This window comes from Salmo trutta, unplaced genomic scaffold, assembly GCF_901001165.1.
Source record: "Salmo trutta unplaced genomic scaffold, fSalTru1.1, whole genome shotgun sequence".
Lineage (NCBI taxonomy): Eukaryota > Metazoa > Chordata > Actinopteri > Salmoniformes > Salmonidae > Salmo > Salmo trutta.
Window position 1 is genome coordinate 274619 of NW_021822308.1, and position 6288 is coordinate 280906.

Consider the following 6288-nt stretch of genomic DNA (forward strand, 5'->3'; position numbering starts at 1 on the left):
ATGTCAGTGGAAACGCTTTTATGCACAAATATTGATATAATAGCATTCATATGGAAGTAAACTTAGTCACGCGATGACATGTGTGGTCCTCTCACTAAGACTCGTTGGGAAACCATGCAGTTTATTAGGCTACAGATAAAATAACTTCACAGGGAGGCCGTGAATGACCCGGGATCAGCGTTTAGGAGCAACTTCTCCCTACACCTAGGAAGGCAATGATGAGCACTGACTGATCATGATTACTACCATCATTGGAATGCTGCAGTTTTACAATGTGAAGCCTTGTGGCAAGTCTCCACTTTGCAATATGTATAGCCCTTTTGTTTCAGAGTTACTGTGAAGTCAGCCCAAAGGCCAGCAGATGGCGATATTGAGTAGTTTAATCTTGCCGTCCAAAGGAAATGTATGCAGCCGTGTCCCCGTGGACCGGTTCGTACATAAAACATTCTCCATTCAGGCTGCAAAAGCGCCAATTTCCTCCTCAACTGGATTTAATGGCGAGAAGGAGGGAAAACATTTGGAAAATATGCATACTTTATTTATGAAACAACATTTTCCTCCACCATCGTAGAATAGTAAATGCTAGTCCTGGATGTTATGTATTGCGTTTAGCCAATCAGGTTGCAGCAGTCTGTTCTTTTTTATTGTATTGGCTGATTGCATCCAACTGAGGTGCATACACCACAACCTACTGTACTCCCTTGACACATTGATACAAAAAGAGAGACTTAAGATGGTGGGTGGGGGGGATTGCACTAGCAGCTAACCCTAAACCCAATTAAACCTCACCACTATACCAACTAACCCTACACCCATTAAAACCTCACCACTATACCAACTAACCCTACACCCATTAAAACCTCACCACTATACCAACTAACCCTACACCCATTAAAACCTCACCACTACACCAACTAACCCTACACCCATTAAAACCTCACCACTATACCAACTAACCCTACACCCATTAAAACCTCACCACTATACCAACTAACCCTACACCCATTAAAACCTCACCACTATACCAACTAACCCCTACACCCATTAAAACTTCACCACTATACCAACTAACCCTACACCCAATTAAACGTCACCACTATACCAACTAACCCTACACCCATTAAAACCTCACCACTATACCAACTAACCCTACACCCATTAAAACCTCACCACTATACCAACTAACCCTACACCCATTAAAACTTCACCACTATACCAACTAACCCTACACCCATTGAAATCTCACCACTATACCAACTAACCCTACACCCATTAAAACCTCACCACTATACCAACTAACCCTACACCCATTAAAACCTCACCACTATACCAACTAACCCCTACACCCATTAAAACTTCACCACTATACCAACTAACCCTACACCTATTAAAACCTCACCACTATACCAACTAACCCTACACCCATTAAAACCTCACCACTATACCAACTAACCCTACACCCATTAAAACCTCACCATTTTACCAACTAACCCTACACCCATTAAAACCTCACCACTATACCAACTAACCCTACACCCATTAAAACCTCACCACTATACCAACTAACCCTACACCCATTAAAACCTCACCACTATACCCACCCATTAAAACCTCACCACTATACCAACTAACCCTACAGCCATTAAAACCTCACCACTATACCAACTAACCCTACACCCATTAAAACCTCACCACTATACCAATTAACCCTACACCCATTAAAACCTCACCACTATACCAACTAACCCTACACACATTTAAACCTCACCACTATTCAGACTAACCCTACACCCATTAAAACCTAAACCTCACCACTATACCAACTAACCCTACACCCATTAAAACCTCACCACTATACCAACTAACCCTACACACATTTAAACCTCACCACTATTCAGACTAACCCTACACCCATTAAAACCTCACCACTATACCAACTAACCTTACACCCATTCAAACCTCACCACTATACCAACTAACCCTACACCCATTAAAATCTAAACCTCACCACTATTCCGACTAACCCTACACCCATTAAAACCTTACCACTATACTGACTAACCCTACACCCATTAAAACCTCACCACTATACCAACTAACCCTACACCCATTAAAACCTCACCACTATACCAACTAACCCTACACCCATTAAAACCTCACCACTATACCAACTAACCCCTACACCCATTAAAACTTCACCACTATACCAACTAACCCAACACCTATTAAAACCTCACCACTATACCAACTAACCCTACATCCATTTAAACCTCACCACTATACCAACTAACCCTACACCCATTAAAATCTCACCACTATACCAACTAACCCTACACCCATTAAAACCTCACCACTATACCAACTAACCCTACACCCATTAAAACCTCACCACAATACCCACCCATTAAAACCTCACCACTATACCAACTAACCCTACAGCCATTAAAACCTCACCACTATACCAACTAACCCTACACCCATTAAAACCTCACCACTATACCAATTAACCCTACACCCATTAAAACCTCACCACTATACCAACTAACCCTACACACATTTAAACCTCACCACTATTCAGACTAACCCTACACCCATTAAAACCTAAACCTCACCACTATACCAACTAACCCTACACCCATTAAAACCTCACCACTATACCAACTAACCCTACACACATTTAAACCTCACCACTATTCAGACTAACCCTACACCCATTAAAACCTCACCACTATACCAACTAACCTTACACCCATTAAAACCTCACCACTATACCAACTAACCCTACACCCATTAAAACCTAAACCTCACCACTATTCCGACTAACCCTACACCCATTAAAACCTTACCACTATACTGACTAACCCTACACCCATTAAAACCTCACCACTATACCAACTAACCCTACACCCATTAAAACCTCACCACTATACCAACTAACCCTACACCCATTAAAACCTCACCACTATACCAACTAACCCCTACACCCATTAAAACTTCACCACTATACCAACTAACCCTACACCTATTAAAACCTCACCACTATACCAACTAACCCTACATCCATTTAAACCTCACCACTATACCAACTAACCCTACACCCATTAAAATCTCACCACTATACCAACTAACCCTACACCCATTAAAACCTCACCACTATACCAACTAACCCTACACCCATAAAAACCTCACCACTATACCAACTAACCCTACACCCATTAAAGCCTCACCACTATACCAACTAACCCTACACCCATTAAAACCTCACCACTATACCAACTAACCCTACAGCCATTAAAACCTCACCACTATACCAATTAACCCTACACCCATTAAAACCTCACCACTATACCAACTAACCCTACACACATTTAAACCTCACCACTATTCAGACTAACCCTACACCCATTAAAACCTAAACCTCACCACTATACCAACTAACCCTACACCCATTAAAACCTCACCACTATACCAACTAACCCTACACACATTTAAACCTCACCACTATTCAGACTAACCCTACACCCATTAAAACCTCACCACTATACCAGCTAACCCTACACCCATTAAAACTTCACCACTATACCAACTAACCCTACACCCATTGAAATCTCACCACTATACCAACTAACCCTACACCCATTAAAACCTCACCACTATACCAACTAACCCTACACCCATTAAAACCTCACCACTATACCAACTAACCCCTACACCCATTAAAACTTCACCACTATACCAACTAACCCTACACCTATTAAAACCTCACCACTATACCAACTAACCCTACACCCATTAAAACCTCACCACTATACCAACTAACCCTACACCCATTAAAATCTCACCATTTTACCAACTAACCCTACACCCATTAAAACCTCACCACTATACCAACTAACCCTACACCCATTAAAACCTCACCACTATACCAACTAACCCTACACCCATTAAAACCTCACCACTATACCCACCCATTAAAACCTCACCACTATACCAACTAACCCTACAGCCATTAAAACCTCACCACTATACCAACTAACCCTACACCCATTAAAACCTCACCACTATACCAATTAACCCTACACCCATTAAAACCTCACCACTATACCAACTAACCCTACACACATTTAAACCTCACCACTATTCAGACTAACCCTACACCCATTAAAACCTAAACCTCACCACTATACCAACTAACCCTACACCCATTAAAACCTCACCACTATACCAACTAACCCTACACACATTTAAACCTCACCACTATTCAGACTAACCCTACACCCATTAAAACCTCACCACTATACCAACTAACCTTACACCCATTAAAACCTCACCACTATTCCGACTAACCCTACACCCATTAAAACCTTACCACTATACTGACTAACCCTACACCCATTAAAACCTCACCACTATACCAACTAACCCTACACCCATTAAAACCTCACCACTATACCAACTAACCCTACACCCATTAAAACCTCACCACTATACCAACTAACCCCTACACCCATTAAAACTTCACCACTATACCAACTAACCCTACACCTATTAAAACCTCACCACTATACCAACTAACCCTACATCCATTTAAACCTCACCACTATACCAACTAACCCTACACCCATTAAAATCTCACCACTATACCAACTAACCCTACACCCATTAAAACCTCACCACTATACCAACTAACCCTACACCCATTAAAACCTCACCACTATACCAACTAACCCTACACCCATTAAAACCTCACCACTATACCAACTAACCCTACACCCATTAAAACCTCACCACTATACCAACTAACCCTACAGCCATAAAACCTCACCACTATACCAATTAACCCTACACCCATTAAAACCTCACCACTATACCAACTAACCCTACACACATTTAAACCTCACCACTATTCAGACTAACCCTACACCCATTAAAACCTAAACCTCACCACTATACCAACTAACCCTACACCCATTAAAACCTCACCACTATACCAACTAACCCTACACACATTTAAACCTCACCACTATTCAGACTAACCCTACACCCATTAAAACCTCACCACTATACCAGCTAACCCTACACCCATTAAAACCTCACCACTATACCAACTAACCCTACACCCATTAAAACCTCACCACTATACCAACTAACCTTACACCCATTAAAACCTCACCACTATACCAACTAACCCTACACCCATTAAAACCTAAACCTCACCACTATTCCGACTAACCCTACACCCATTTAAACCTTACCACTATACTGACTAACCCTACACCCATTAAAACCTCACCACTATGCCAACTAACCCTACACCCATTAAAACCTCACCACTATACCAACTAACCCTACACCCATTAAAACCTCACCACTATACCAACTAACCCTACACCCATTAAAACCTCACCACCATACCAACTAACCCTACACCCATTAAAACCTCACCACTGTTCCACTACAGCACCAGTCTGTTTGTTTCCCCTCTAGTCTGATAGTTTTCAAAATAAAATATCTGATTGACTGAACGTGATACACAGCATCCGAGACTAGCATTGGCTACTCTAGCATGGTGGTGGAAAATGGTGTTTCAGAAAGAAAGTAAACAGTTTCCCTGTGGGTTTCTTCTGCCTTCTCGCCATTCAATCAAGTTAAAGGGGAAGTTAACCTAAAATCCCACATTTCACAAGTGTTTCCATACATTGAAACTAGTTAGGTGGAGTTCTCTTCCTCTTTCTCCCTACAGTGTAGAACTGGAGAGCTGCTGAAATAAGTCATGTGACGTGTCTTTGTGCGCGGCTCCATTGTCAGTCAAAGAGCAATTAAGAAAACCGTGAATTGTAGACAAATTGCTTTTTTTATTTAAATGGTCTGGCCAAATTAGCTATTTTAATCAAAAATACTATCGGTTTTAAGTCGGGAAATGTGTACTTTCCACCTAAAACAATTGCGATTATTTAATATTTAATGTGGCCGACTGCAACAACAGGGAGAGAGAGGGAGAAGGCACATTCCACCTAACTAATTTCAATGTATGGAATCACTTAGGAAGTTTGGGATTTTAGATAAACTTCCCCTTTATATGGAGGAAATCTACAACTTGGAAGCCTGAATGGAGAATGTTTTATCTACGAACCGGTCCATGGGGATATTAGTGTATAGCGAAGATATAAGCATTTCACTGTAGTCTACACATGTTGTATTGGCCCAAAACGTTTGATTAGATATGAGTAAAACGACTCAATATCGCCATTTGCAGGCCTTTGGGCTACTGTGAAGTATACATTGTCC